The sequence below is a fragment of the Stomoxys calcitrans genome, chromosome 1, assembly GCF_963082655.1.
Source record: "Stomoxys calcitrans chromosome 1, idStoCalc2.1, whole genome shotgun sequence".
In the NCBI taxonomy this organism is placed as follows: Eukaryota; Metazoa; Arthropoda; class Insecta; order Diptera; family Muscidae; genus Stomoxys; species Stomoxys calcitrans.
In genome coordinates, this window is record NC_081552.1 from 180,295,974 (window position 1) to 180,312,841 (window position 16,868).

The window sequence follows — 16,868 nt, forward strand, 5'->3', positions numbered from 1 at the left end:
GCTGAGCGAAAGGCATCATGTAACTCAAGCGTCCTGAAACGTCTCCACTTATGCTCTGTTATGACTTTCAACATCTGTGCCAAATACGGTCCAAATCGGTCTATAACCTGATATAGCTCCTATATAAACCGATCACCCGATTTGACTTCTTGAGCCCTTACAAGCCGCAATTTTTGTGCGATTTGACTAAAATGACTAATCGCATGTGGAGTTCTGTTATGACTTTCAACAACTGTGTCAAGTACGGTCCAAATCGGTCTATAATCTGATATAGGTCCCATGTAAACCGATCTCTCGATCATCCTTGTTTGATTCCTAGGGCTTTAATGTTTGCTGGTTTAACAGAAGTTTGGCATGTGAATGAAATTATGCCCTTCAACTAAATTTATTTTGCATACATTTTTAGCAGAAGATTATCCCAAGATTAGGCCCGGCCGAACTTAGCACTTTTACAAGTTATAACTTATGACTCAAATGTTTTGAAATTTGAAAAATTATGGTCGCATTGCCCTAATATCTATTTTATTGACTAACTAAGGATACCAATAGATTTCATATTGTATGTGTGCGTATTTGTTCGTATTGCTATCTTCGTAGAAGTGGGATCTGTTCAAAGAATGTTTTCTGTCACCATCAGATGTGATGTGTATTCTTGGGGAGATGTTGTCCTTTTCATTTGGTTTTTGGATTTGGTTCATTGCATTGAGGTTTGTATATTGAAATTGCAAACGCCATCCATAGAAGACAGACTAGCAGAATATTTGTTAAATACTGAACAAAATGTTGCGAATACACTTAGAATTGGGTTAGAATTGCGTTTTCCTCCGGTTCCAAAAAGAATTAGATGAGATTTATACCTGATTATGGATACGCATTCATTATACCTAAGTATATGAGGAATAACGATATCCGCTTAAAACTTTGCTAATTATGAAACCTTTGAAGAAAACATATATGTATACAAATTTGCAAATGACAAAACTTCTCGAATATCCATGAGAGCTGTCCGAATCAAGTTTTAACTCAATGATAAGGCACCTTCTCTTTAAAGCCGAGTCCGAACGACATGTAGTTTATTTATGTATTTATCATTAAAGGTATTGACGGATTTGACACCTCTTTGGGGGGAAGATTTAACATGAAGTACCTCACAAATGTCGCCAACATTCAAAGGGGATAACCAACGCTGAAAATTCTTTTTGATGTTCTCGCAAGAAATCGAACACAGGCGTTCAGCGTCATAGGCGGACATGCTAACCTCTGCACTGAGGTGGCCTCCAAGCTAGATCTCTATAATCTCTCATCTATATCCTATTTGATTGCATTTTACTTTACAAATTGATAGATTTTATTCCCGTTAAACCCAATTATCCAATTTGACTTCTAGATTCCCTGAAAACCTCATTATATTCCTTAAATTTAACAACTGGGTTAACTTGTGTTTGAGTTTTTGTTGATTGATTAGAGGTGTATTTTAAAGAAACCGAATTTGAATTTTTTTTCCCAATTTCTTACTGTGTGCTCAATATTTCTTCTCGTGCCCTGCTCCAGCCATTGCCTGTGAAAACTGTTTAAATTTTGTCATTTATCATTTCCACCAATAAAACTCCCATATTCTAAGCCTGCATAGGCTAAATACCTACAATAGCTGCATTTATTCCTAGGCAAAAGTGCTCACTGCAACTGCAACAGCCAATATGCACCACAACAGCAACAACATTTATTTCCCAAAATACAACTCACTCAAATGCATTCACATGGAAGTTTGAAGTCAAATGCATTTGTCCATTTGTCCTCATAATGGTCAAGTCGGCCTTCATTTAGTTATGGTATTTCAGCAAGGCATCTGCGTAAGCAGTCAAAGTAGCATTTACTCATAGTTTGACTTCCATGGACAAACATGTTGAATTACTCTCGACCAATAGTTGAAGTAGTTTCTGTGAGACTGTTTTTTCCTTGTATATATACATTAGACCGTCCCATGCTATAAAGGAGACAAAATATTTGCAAATAGAGAAACGCATAACCACAATTTTTATATCCAACACCATAAGATGGGGGTATACTAATCTAGTCATTCCGTTTGTAACACCTCGAAATATTCATCTTAGACCCCATAAAGTATATATATTCTTGACCGTCTCGACGTTCTGAGTAAATCTAGCCATGTCCACCGTCCACCCCACCTTCCGTCCGTCTGTCGAAATCACGGTAGAGGTCGAACGCGTAAAGCTAGCCGCTTGAAATTTTGCACAGATACTTAATATCGATGTAGCTCGTTGGGGATTGCATATAGGCCATATCAGTTCAGATTTAGATATAGCCCCCATATACACCGATAGCCCGATTTAAATTCTTGAGCCCCGTACAAGCTGCATTTTTTCACCGATTTGACTGAAATTTTGCATGTAGTGTTCCGTTATGACTACCAACCACTGTAACAAGTACGGTCAAAATCGGTGGATAACCTGATATAGCCCCCATATAAACCGATCGCCCGATTTGATTTCTTGAGTTCTAACAAACCGCAATTTTTTCCGATTAGGCTGAAATTTTGTACGTTGTGTTTTGTTATGACTTTCAACAACAGTGCTAAGTACGGCCCATATCGGTTTATAACCTGATATAGCTCCCGGATTAGACTTCTTGAGGTCTTACAAGTCACAATTTTTGTCAGATTTGGCTGAAATTTCGTATGTGGTGTTTTTTTTGTTATGACTTCCAACAACTGTTCCAAGTACGGTCCAAATCGTTTTATAACCTGATATAGCTCCCATATATACCGATCTCCGAATTTGACTTCTTGGGCCCTTACAAGCAGCAATTTTTCCGATTTGGCCGAAATTTTGCGCATAATGTTCTGTTATGACTTACAGCAACTGTGCTAATTACAGTCCAAATCGGTTAATAACCTGATATAGCTCCCATATAAACCGATCTCACGATTTGAATTCTTGAGCTCTTAACAGCCTCAATTTTTGTCCGATTTAGCTGAAATTTTTCACATAGTGTTCTGTAATGACTTACAACAACTGTGCCAAGTACAGTCCAAATCAGATAATAACCTGATATAGCTCCCATATAAACCGATCTCCCGATTTGACCTCTTGAGCCCCTGGAAGCCGCAACTTTTGACCGAGTAGAAGAAAATCGAAAAAAGTAGAAAAAATTTCCCGTGTGAAATCAAGTAGAGATATGTCTTTGAAATTTGAAATGATTTGAGCTGAGGTGCTAGAAAGATCGTGTGCAATTTCACGGCCCTGGGTGATCTAGGCGCCTCTTGGCAGGCTCCTAAAATTGGACACCCCGGCATTTCGAAAAATTATTCGGGCTGCCAAATCTTCATTTGTGGTCCTATTTTCAAAATTCTTTTTTACTGGATCTCTTGCACTGGATCTCGCTAGCACCTCAGCTCTAACCGTTTCAAAATTCAAAGACATATCTCTACCCGATTTCACACATCATATTTTTTACAACTTTTTTCTTATTTTCTCCCACTGCGCGTCGTGGCGGCCCGGGTCATCGGTAACCAACCGCCATAATATTTCTTATTTTGCTTATCGGAATCAAAGGAAAATAATGGAGGCATGCGTTTTAAAAAAATACCAGGTTTTTTTCTATGAGAGATGGAGTTTTAAAAGTAAAGGTATGAAAATAACTCTACAATTAGAATATTCTATAGTTTCCTCAATACCATCAAAGTTTCTGCAGAATTCGGTACCTGCAATCTTTTATCTTTGAACCTTATTTGAACCGTTGAGTGGAGCGGACGTTTTTTTATTTCGCTCTGCAAGAATTTTTCTGTAACTCGTAATAGGTCATTGGGAATAGGTGTTGGGAAGAAAAATTTAAGTCACTCAAGGATAGCTACGATAGTGGTTTCCATTAGGCGGTTGATGATCTGCGTCTGTTTTCAGTGGAGAGGCAGATCTAGAGCCCGCGGGTAGGCTTACAATGAACTTAAAAGGCCCAACAGCTGCGGTGGTGGTATCAGGCCGTTGTATGTTGTCTGCTACTGAAACCTCGACTGGTGGAGCAGCATCTCCAGGCTCCACTAGCCGACAGACGACTAGTCAGCTGAGGATTTTAACGAAGACACCTGGTTCGAATCTAAGGGACAAGGCCGAACCTCTTATATCTATAATTTGTCTAGACCATGGGCGTTCCCCGGCAAGCCAACACGCTGTTCAAGATGTTGGAAAAATAAAATATGCATCGCTCTCAGGTTTATTGAGAGGCTTGGTGCGAATGATCCTAAGACTCTCACTTAAAGGGACAGAGACTATAAATTGGGCTAGTAAATTCGCTGCACAGGCCTGCACGTCTAGATACGGAAATTGCACCGCAGTCAGCCAAAAGGATGGGGTCACCTAGAGGGCACCCATGCCTAAAAGAACTAGGGCGAACAATAGTAAGATAGGTGCAGGAACTTTTGCTAATGTCGCTAAGGACAGTTTGGTGATGGCAGTTGTCAACATGGAAGAAGAACAGGGCTGCATACTTAAGAATAATTGGAATGGGATAGTCAATGGACTGTCATCAGTATACTCCGATGTTCTTGCGGAATTTCCTGGGTCTCCTCCAGTTTGTGGCGATGCACGCTGGTATCGGAGCCGATACGGACTATTTGCCTTCGGGGATCAATGCTCAATTAAAAAAATGTATCATTGTGCGCTAAAGAAGATTGGTGAGATCTGGCCAGGTGCAGCACTAGATTTAGTCAAGAATGAAGATATTCCTTCTCGACTAATGGCGCATGCTTGGATACCAGAGATTCCCTCAGATCCTGAATCGATACTTGAATGACTAAGAGAATGTAATCTCAATCTTTCAACCACCGACTGGAAGGTTGGTAGATTGGACGAGCTGATGGTGACCGGAGACATGCAGTATTCGTACTAAACTCCGGCTGCCTCGCAGACCTCAACAATTCTCAAGGAGTTGTATCCTACGGATTCAACAAGTTAAGACTAAAGGTCCACATCGCTAAAGTCTGGCGGATTGCAAGAGACAAAAAATCTCCCTGCCAGAATTGAGACCGGAGAGGAAGGCAACGAAACGGGACCCGACAAGCCCTGTGTGGGTGGATCAACCGATTGGATTGAGCTGAAGGTGTGCGCCAGCGGGGAAGGGCAGAACTCAAAAGGTACTTCGACAGCAGCAACTTGAAACATCTAAAGAGGAATTGTCCACACCGCAGTGTCCGGTGTCCTGAAGAAGAGTAGTTCCATTGCTTTTTCAACTGCCCCTGAATGCGTAAAGAAACTTACATTACAAGATCAAACGAATCTTGTGAGGATGAAGACGAGGCTAACGCAACTGTGTAGGAAATTCTGAATCCGTTCCGTCTTCTGCAGATAAATCTCCACCATTGTAAGGCCGCTTTGGTGGCCACTAAAATTCAGCTCCGCCGGATTTATATTATTGAAAGCACCTTCAGTGTCAAGAAATACTACCATTGTGTATTCCTTAACCGCGACAGAACCCTCTACGTGGGCGATTAGACCATAAAGAGCTGTTTCAGTGTTCTTGCTCTTACTATATGCATGCTGTTGCCGAGACAGGTGATCTCCAGGGATCTTTGCCCTAAGATATGTTTTTTGTCAACCTCTCAAGAGTCTTCAGCATTAATGATGACGGACTAATAAAACGAAAATCTTTCGCTTTCGTATGGTACGGCTTCCCTGCTTTCGGAATGAAAACTACAATACCTTTGTGTCTGTCCATCCCACAGATATATACGACATGCTGATACAAGCGGAGTATATCTCCCTACGCCAAGGAGCCAGTCTATCGGACAGAGCTTGTAATTCAATCGGTGATATATCATAAGGGTCTGGTAACTTTATGAAGTTGAAACTTTTCAACTCAGACACAATTTCTCTAATAACCTCCGACGAATACATACCAGTGACAACCTCTGCTGGCGCCACGTTGTCCGTTAGAGAATTTCCCGGGAAATGTGTTTCAAAGAGTAGTTCTAGTGTTTCCTCAATAGACATTGTCCATTCCGACTTCTGATAAACCCCACAGTAATAGGTATCAAGGGCAAAATCTTCCTTAGCCTAGAGGTCTCATAGGTATCCTCCACAGAGCCACAGAATTCTACACAGGATTTGTTCATAGCCTTTATCAGCTCGCCTTTGTATTTTCTTAGCTCAGCCTTATAGACGTCGCATTCGTGTTGTGCTCTTGTGGCTTTCGCTCTGTTGAAGAGTTTTCTGCAGTCCTTCCTTAGGCTAACCAGCTCTGGGGTCCACCATGGCTGTCGCTATTTGCCCCTTGGCTTGGCACTAGAACATGCTGACACTAGCGAGTCATTCAGGATCGTCGTGGTCCGCTTGACCATTATGTCTATATCCTGCCCAGTTGCCACTTCATTTTCTGGTCTAGAAGGGATAGGCGTACAGAAATTGCGCCGAAATTTATCCCAACCCGCCTTTCTTCTGTTAAGCCGAGGGACCACTTCTGCAGTATTTTCTCCAAGGCTGAAACTAATATAACGATGATCAGAGAAGCTGTGGTCATCCAAAACTTCCCATTCGCATATTCTTGCGCTTACATATTCCGATACAAATGTAATATCTAGAACGTCCTGCTTGTTTGTGGTAATAAAGTTCCTGTTAATATTGCAAATCGCCCAGGTTACAACTTATAATATATTCGATAAGCAGCTCACCCCTTTCGTTGACATCCGAACTTTCCACATCTGGTTGTCGTCGTTGTCGTAGCAGTGTGTAGTACACTGAGTGGGCAGTCCTTGCCGATGACTCCATCGGGTCGATCCGGTACATACAACCGGCTGCCATGTGATTGCCACGAGTTCATGCTCGCAAGATTCGTTAGATCTTGTCATAATGAGTTTCCGTACGCATCCAGGGACAAATTAAAAGGCAACAAGAATATTTTAACAAATCGCATGAAAGTCAGAGGAGAATATATGCATTTCTTAATTGTACGTTGGGTTTCACATGATGCAATAAAAGCCGACGTAATTGGTTTAAATAGCAGCCGATACGAAACCAATGAGCAATTGTGTTATATATGCAAACTAGCTGAACCAGGCCCGCTCCACTGCGCCTTCTTTTACTTTATATGGAACAAAATTATCCTTTAAATATTTAATTTCGACAATTAGAGAGCTTTTAGTGAATAACCATGCTACGAAAATAGTATTTGTATGTATATCGCTTGGCTAACAGTTGAGACCGATATTCTCTTGGGAATTATGGGAGTAAGAAGGCTCCCAGGGTTGGCGGTTGGTGGGTTTAGGGGGTGGTGTGGAACCCCAGAAACGTCGTCCCGCAAGTGGGTATGAATTTCGTGATCTACTCCCAAATACCTTTAATTTGAGGTCAAGGCAATATTGACCCGTAAATATGTTTCTCCGATTTATGGGTGTTTTCGGGGTGAGTTGGTCCCCAGACTCTGGGCGATGAAAAAAATATCCGCATCGTGCTCTTCCCTCAAATACCACTTATTTTAACCCCATATTGCCATTGTTTAGAAGGATGAGGCGTACCCCAATCACTTGGCCTTAAAATTGGTTATCATATTTGTTTTCTAATCTCAAATACCTTTCATTTGTTGGGTAAATTTGTACTCTTGGGGAAAGGGCGGTGCCCCAAATACATTGTCCCACATTTGTTGTACGTCGGGTTTCACATGATTCAATAAAAGCCGACGTAATTGGTTTAAATAGCAGCCGATACGAAACCAATGAGCAATTGTTTAATATATATGCGAACTAGCTGAACCATGCCCGCTCCGCTGCGCGTTCTTTTACTTTATACGAACAAAATTATCCTTTTAATATTTATTTTCGACAATTAGAGAGCTTTTAGTGAATAACCATGATACGAAAATAGTATTTGTATGTATATCGCTTGGCTAACAGTTGAGACCGATATTCTCTTGGGAATTATGGGAGTAAGAAGGCTCCCAGGGTTGGCGGTTGGTGGGTTTAGGGGGTGGTGTGGAACCCCAGAAACGTCGTCCCGCAAGTGGGTATGAATTTCGTGATCTACTCCCAAATACCTTTAATTTGAGGTCAAGGCAATATTGACCCGTAAATATGTTTCTCCGATTTATGGGTGTTTTCGGGGTGAGTTGGTCCCCAGACTCTGGGCGATGAAAAAAATATCCGCATCGTGCTCTTCCCTCAAATACCACTTATTTTAACCCCATATTGCCATTGTTTAGAGGGATGAGGCGTACCCCAATCACTTGGCCTTAAAATTGGTTATCATATTTGTTTTCTAATCTCAAATACCTTTCATTTGTTGGGTAAATTTGTACTCTTGGGGAAAGGGCGGTGCCCCAAATACATTGTCCCACATTTGGATATCAGATTCGTATTCTACCCCCAAATATCTTTACTTGAGCCCCATTTTACGAGGGTCAATAAATAATTGCTGTTTGTGGGGTGCTTTTGGGAAGGGGTAGACCCCCAGAAAATTTGTCCCGAAATGAGTATCAATTTCGTGCTCTACTCCCCAATAATTTTCATTGGAGCCCCACATTGACGTGGTTGGTAAATATGCCCGATTTAGGGGTGTTTTGGGTAGTGTGGTGGTCCCCCAAACACTTAGCCCTAAAAATATATCAGAATCGTGCTCTACTCTCAAATATCATTTTATTTACCCAAACCAGGTACACCACAACATGAAATAACATGGTATAGACCAATATCAATGCTTCCAATTCTATTAAAAATATTTGAAAAAATCTTGCTGAAAAGGTTGCAACCTATAATAAAAAGAAGACAGCTGATACCAAGTCACCAATTTGAATTTAGAAACCAGCACACTACCATCACACAAGTTCACCGAATCATAAACGTAGCAGAAAGAGCTATGGAAAATTAGAACGTTTGTTCTGCTGTTTTTCTTAACGCAGGTCAAGCGTTTGATAAAGCAACCCATCAAGGGTTGCTGTTCAAACTCTATAATGATTTCCCTAGAGAATATTACGAAATACTTGAGTCATATCTCGACAATAGATATTTTTGAGTCAAATTAGAAAATGCGTATTCAAACTTAAAACCAATAGAAGCCGGAATCCCACAAGGAAGTGTCCTTGGCCCGGTGTTGTATCTACTATATATTAACGACATCACTAATCCGCCTACTGCTAAAATAGCAGATGACACCGCTATTCTTACAACTGCTAAAACTGAAGCAGAAGCAACCAACAAGCTACAAATAGTGTTATCAGCTATCATTGGTTTAGCAGATGGCGCATGAAATTAAATAAAAATAAATCAATGCATATACTTTTTTAGGACAGAAACACGACACATACCCCTTTATACATAAATAGCACAATTGTGCCATTTCCAAATACGGCAAAGTACCTAGGTATGACGCTCGATACCAAAATCAAATGGATAGAACATGTGAAGAAGAGCAAGTAAGAGCGTGCTAAGTTCGGCCGGGCCGAATCTTATATACCCTCCACCATGGATCGCATTTGTCGATCCGGTATCTCTTTTTAGGCAAACAAATAATACTGAATAAAAAATCATTGTGTAATATTTCAGTTCATTCGGATAAGAATTGCGCCTTGTAGGGGCTCAAGAAGCAAAATCGGGAGATTGGTTTATATGGGAGCTCTATTAAGCTATTGATCGATTCAGACCATATTAAACACGTATGTTTAAAGTCATGAGAGAAGTCGTTGTACAAAATTTCTGCCAAATCGGATGAGAATTGTGCCCTCTAGAGGCTCAAGAAGTGAAGATCCCAGATCGGTTTATAGAGCAGCTATATCAGATTATGTAGCGATTTGCGCCTTACTTAGCATAGTTATTGGAAGTCATAACAAAACACCTCATGCAAAATTTCAGTCAAACAAGATAAGAATTGCGCGCTCTATTGGCTCAAGAAGTCAAGACCCAAGATCGGTTTAAATGGCAGCTATATCAAAACATGGACCGATTTAAACCATGCTTAGCACAGTTGTTGGATGTGATACCAAAACACCACGTGCAAAATTTCAGTCAAATCGGACGAGAATTGCGCCCTCTAGAGGCTCAATAAATCAAGACCCAAGATCGGACCGATTTGGCCCATTTACAATACCAACCGACCTACACTAATAAAAAGTATTTGTGCAAAATTTCAAGCGGCTAGCTTTACTCCTTCGAAAGTTAGCGTGCTATCGTCAGACAGACGGACGGACGGACAGACGGATGGACATGGCTAGATCGACTTAAAATGACAAATATGGTCTCAGACGCATATTTCGAGGATTTACAAACAGAATGACGAAATTAGTATACCCCCATCCTATGGTGAAGGGTATACAAATAAGGAAATAAAAATAAAATTCAGTCAAATCTACTGGATTCTCACAGACAACAGAGTTTCTACAGAAAACAAATTTCTTCTCTACAATCAAATCATAAAGCCAATATGGTGTTATGGCATACAACTTTGGGGATGTGCAGCTAGAGACGAAATTAACCGAATTCAGAAAACTCAGAACCAAATACTTCGCACCATAGTTAATGCACCATGGTACGTAAGAAATAGTGATCTTCATAAAGATCTCAAAATCAAAACCATTGTCGAAGAAATATCTCTCAATGCCCAAAAGCATGCAGATAAATTAAATATGCATGAAAACTCGGATCTGAAAGATGTTTACAACAACTATTCCACCACAAGAGGCTGCAAAGGACTGTTCCGTTGGATTTGGTCAACTAATTTTAAGCAAATCATAAAAATTAGAGTGTAATTGTCGAATTACTTCTCAACTATTGTGCTTACTATTGATAAGTATTAGTACTAAGCAGACTATACAAATATTGTAAAATTACTAGATGAACTTTATACTCAGTTGTAATAGAAATAAACTAAAAAAAAATAAGTAAAAGCGTGCTAAGTTCGGCCCGGCCGAATCTTATATACCCTCCACCATGGATCGCATTTGTCGAGTTCTTTTCCCGTCATCTCTTGTTAGGCAAAAAAGGATATAAGAAAAGATTTGCTCTACTATTAGAGCGATATTAAAATGTGGTTCGTTTGGACCACAATTAAATTATATGTTGGAGACCTGTGTAAAATGTCAGCCAATTCGAATAAGAATTGCGCCCTTTGGGGCTCAAGAAGTAAAAAAAGGGAGATCGATTCATATGGGAACTGTATCAGGCTATAGACCGATTCAGACCATAATAAACCATATGTGTATGGTCATGAGAGGATCCGTCGTACAAAATTTCAGGCAAATCGGATAATAATTGCGACCTCTAGAGGCTCAAGAAGTCAAGATCCCAGATCGGTTTATATGGCAGCTATATCAGGTTATGAACCGATTTGAACCATACTTGGCACAGTTGTTGGATATCATAATAAAATACTTCGTGCAAAAATTCATTCAAATCGGATACGCATTGCGCCCTCTGGAAGCTCAAGAAGTCAAGACCCAAGATCGGTTCATATGACAGCTATATCAGGTTATAGACCGATTTAAACCATACTTGGCACAGTTGTTGGATATCATAACAAAACACGTCGTGCAAAATTTCATTCCAATCGGATAAGAATTGCGCACTCTAGAGGCTCAAGAAGTCAAGACCCCAGATCGGTTTATATGGCAGCTATATCAGGTTATGGACCGATTTGAACCATACTTGGCACAATTGTTGGATATAATAACGAAACACGTCGTGCAAAATTTCATTCTAATCGGGTAAGAATTGCGCACTCTAGAGGCTCAAGAAGTCAAGACCCAAGATCGGTTTATATGGCAGCTATATCAAAACATGGACCGATATGGCCCATTTACAATACCAACCGACCTACACTAATAAGAAGTATTTGTGTAAAATTTCAAGCGGCTAGCTTTAGTCCTTCGGAAGTTAGCGTGCTTTCGACAGACAGACGGACGGACGGACGGACATGGCTAGATCGACATAAAATTTCACGACGATCAAGAATATATATACTTTATAGGGTCTCAGACGAATATTTCGAGTAGTTACATTCAGAATGACGAAATTAGTATACCCCCCATCTTATGGTGGAGGGTATAAAAATATTTGAACCCCATTTTGCCATTGGCCCCAAAATTGGATATCAAATTCGTTTTCTAATCTCAAACACTTTCATTTAAACCACTTAGTGCAAAAATCAGCAGATATGTCCGGCTTAGGGTATCGAGATCCACTCCCTTTAAGACTCAAAATTGTTATGGTGAGCAAATACGTCCTATTTGAGCGTTGTTATGGAGGTGGGACGTCCCCTAGGCAGTAGGTCCCGAATGTTGATATCAGATTCGTGGTCTACTCCCAAATGCCTTTTATTTGAGCCCGAAATTTCCATAGTCACCAAACATGATCGGTTTCGGGGATGTTTTGGGGGATGGGGCGGCCTTTCAGTGACTTGGCCCTGAAAATACATATCAGATTCGTGTTCTACTCTAAAATACTTCTTATTACAGCCCCATTCTGGAATGGTCAGCAAATATGTCCTATATGGGTAATGTTATGGGGGTGGGGTGGCCCTATACACACTTTTTCCCGAATAATAATATCAGATTCGTGCTTTACTTCCAAAGTCCTTTCATTTGAGCCACACATTGCTATTATAGTAAATTGTTGAGGGGTTGTTTTTGGAAGGGGCGGCCCCCCATACACTTGGTCCCACATTTGGATATCAGATTTGTATTCTACACTTAAATACCTTTTATTTGAACCCCACATTGCCATGATCAGTAAATAAGTCCTGTTTGGGGGTGTTTTGCGTAAGGGGTGCATCCCCAGAAACTTGGTCCCACATTTGAATACCAAATTCATATTCTACTCGCAAATACCCCTCATTTGAGTCCCATTTTGCCATATATGGTCGGTAAATATATCCGATTTAGTGGTGTTTTGGGGGTTGGGGTGGTCCCCAAACACTTAGTCCGACAATTGGATAGCAGATACGTTTCCTACTCTTATATACCTTTCATTTCAGTCCCATATTGTCATGACTGGTCTATATATATATTTGGTGGGTTTTGGGGGTGGGGCTGCCCCCCTAGGTACTCCAACCAAAATTTGGATACTAAATTTTTATGTTTAGGCTACTTTAAGGGAGCACACAAAATTTTGCTTAAATCGCACCACCCATCACCGAGATCTGGCGTTTCTGAAAATTTCAAGAAAATCGGTTCAACCGTTTTTGAGTCTATAAGCAACACACAAACATACCGACAAACACAAATTGATTTTTATATATAAGAAAGATAGGACATACGTCTATAAAGTGATAAGTTGTCTCAGGTACTTGTAAATTGCAAATGGAGCATTTTCCGTCTGTGTTATCTTTGAAAGCTCGTGTATTTAGGTTGAGGAGACCGCCTCTGGCTCGAAAAACCAGACTTATAAGTATCTGGGAATCCATATCAAGGAAATATAGAGGAATATTATACTAAAGGTGTGGGTAGGGGTCATGGAATTGAGACGCTAGTGCTTTATTTTCGTCAAGGATTCCTTCCCGTCTTACAAGATCGCATAGTATAGTATCGTGCATTTTACTTAATTCCCTACCCCGAAGGTCAAAGTTGATACCAGTACTTAGTTCGGCGCCTAAATCAAACCAATTTCTAGTCCAAGAAACACCTGTTCCAATAGTCTTCTCTGCAAGCACGCGAGGCAATCTGTTATTCGGTAAGGAAAAAATCCTATTAATATAGCCGAAGTGCAGTCTTAGCATTTCCGAATACATACTAGGAAGCCCAGTTTCAATACGTAACATATAGTTAGGTGTATTGCTTGGTAAGTAGAGTAGTTTCTTGATAAAAAAAAAAAAACCTGAATAGCTTCTCTACCTGGTCATACCGTTCGTACCCCCATACTTGAGCTTCGTAAAATAGGATTGCCTTAGCGGCTGCGTTAAATATTTTCATCTAATTTGAAATCTGGATTCTTCCGTTGTGAATGTAGTGGAGCCACGTGGAGTTTATTGCAATTTTCGCAGCTTGTAGCTTGTCCGAGAGATGTTTCTTGAAAGACAGGTTATAAGTGAGATTTACAGATATTTATACTCATGGACAACTTCTATGGGGCCCGTACCATAATACCATGCCAAACTTCCGCCAATTCTACTACCCTTTCTGAAGAAGACATTTTGATTTCGTTAAGTTTAGACTTAGGCCCCAAAGAGAGCAATATTCCCATAGCGCATCAACCATCGACTGTAATTCCACAGGGGAGTCCGATAAAAGGACTATATCATTCGCTTACATCAACAGCCTAATTTCGACATCCCCAATTCGAACACCCGTGGGTAAAACATCGTGTAGATCATTTAAATACGAAAAAAACTGAACTCCATAAACACCCTTGTCTAACCGCCTGAGTGTCCTCAAAAGGCTCAGATAATGATGTGCCGTCCCATGCCTGACTCATAGTGTCGCTATATACAAGTCGCAATATATTTATGACCTTCATAGGAAGTCCCAGAAGTCAACAAAGAAAGCGTATGTGTTCTTATTCCTCCAGTTCAAATGGATAATACTTGTAAGATTGAATATATTGTCTTTCGTCGAATAACCACTTCTGAACCCTGCCTGGTATTCATTAAAAATCTAATTCTGCTCTATCCACCAATTAATACGGTTCAACACTACACCAGTAAATATCTTATAAAGTGTATCCAGTAAAGACAACCCTCTGTAATTTGCCACTTCATTAACATCTCCCTTTTTGTGCAAAGGAACAATAATAGATCTACGGAAGGAGGATGGAATAGTCTCGCGGAGGAAAATACAGTTGTAATACTTCCCGTAGAAATTGTGCAGGAGCGTATTTATAATATTCGAAAGGGATTCCATCAATACCCGGCGCCTTGTTACTTTTAGTATTCCCAAGTACAAATAATAACTCATGCATCTCGAAGGGGCCATCAACAAAAGAGTCGGTGTGTAGTGGGAGCGTCCAGCTCAAATCAGTCGAAAGAGAGGCACTTGACAATAACGCGCGGAATGAACTGCTGGTTAGTTGGTTGGTACCAATCCTCAGTGGTCTGCCTTCAATCTGTTTGCCAGTTTTCACCAGTCTAACGAATTCTTGATGCTGTTCAAGCGTTCAATGTCTGAGTTGTAAAATTCAAGCTTCTTCCTATTGCAGAGTCTCGTATAAAAGGATCTGCTTGCCATGTACTGTCTTCTACAGAACTTATTGTCAAATCTGCGATAGAAGTTAAGATTTTTGAGCAATCACCAATTCACCAATCCTATGGCAGGGGGTAAAAATTTCAAATACCCGCTGTCACTTTAGAGCCTCACGCCTGAATATATGATTTATGTGTTAGGCCATCCCTGTTAATATCTCACCCTATCCATTTTGTGCATTGGCTTGTGCATTGCATCTTTTATTGCAATGATTGTGATTGTATCTTTCAGTTGCATTTCAAGTTGTAGCAAAATGTCATGTGTTGTTTGGTTGTCATCATCAGGCTTCAGCAAATACTCGTATCCTCTGCCATCGAGGCTGAGTTCCTGTCACAGCCATAACCACCATTTTTCTCCTTCTAAAGATGTATCATATCCCTATGCCTGCCACTGCGGTTTATCAGAATTCTTCACTCTACCATAGTGTTGGGCCATTTATTTTTGGACACACTTAAATCCATGTGAAGGAAGTGAGGAGAAATCTTTGTATCCTTGTTGGTGCAATTGTCAAGCCATGAATGGTGGTTTTGGTAGCCAAGACCGGGTATGCAAATGAATTATTGATTTGCATTGCATTGCCTAACATTGCCGGACATTTGCATCTGCATCTGCAATTCCTTACTCCCATGCAGCAAATGAGATATGAATATGGCTAAGGGGGACAATGTCAAATGCCTTTTAGATTTGCCTCAAGTGCCCATCTTGGCCTGATTTGTTGTTGGCCATTTTGAATGTTTGGTTTGGTTTCGTTGTTTGCTGTCATTTCAATAAATTTGGACCATGCTCTGCCTTGCTCGATTGCATAATGATGATGGAATGGATAATCCAAGTAAGACGAAATGCATAGAATAAAGAAAGCAGTAAAACGAGCTAGCTTACTTGGGTCTAGAGGCATACCCAAGTTCTCCCTGGAATTTGTAAGATAGTTCGTAGTCTTAAATATCTCTGTGATCCGTTATCCAGAAGAGGTGAATGTTAAGCCATCTCTTTGAGAGATATGCGATAGTCAAGCGCTGATTTTGTATTCAGAAACATACATTTAATGGCTGCCTGGCTGTCAGAGAAGATATTTGTGTCAACTATCGTTAATAAAGGGTGACTTTTTAGCTATTATCTTTTTGGCAACACTGATTCGAACAGCTCACGCACGTTTCGTGTTTTGTTTACTGTCAAACATCTTCAGTTTGGTTTATAATTTAACCTTAGGTGGATTTATAAAGGTTGTCTCACGCAAACAGCTGTTAACAGCCGGCCAAGTTTGACGGTATTAAGATGTCAGATTTTTGTTTGCATTCTCTTTGTTGTCATATTCTTACTCGCATATTCTCTGCTCTGTACGCACACGTATACACACACGCACCCAAATTTCTTTGAGTGTGTTGGTAAAACGTCGATCAGTTTGATGGCAAGATGGCGGATTGCACCATATGACTTGTAGTTGTTGTACAGTGAGACCACCTTTAATTGTTTCGCCATGAATTTAACCATGATTCGTCTTACAAACGAACAACGCTTGCAAATTATTGAATTTGATTATACGTGCTCTGTTAAGAAAGTTCATCGCGCACTTCTTCCATTTTATAGTCAGTTTAATCGACCCATTGAAGCAGATATTCGAGCTATTGTGACTATATTTCGCAATAAACGACCAACACGCTTTCGTAGAGTGCGAACTGAAGAAAATATCGCAGCTGTATCGACCAGTG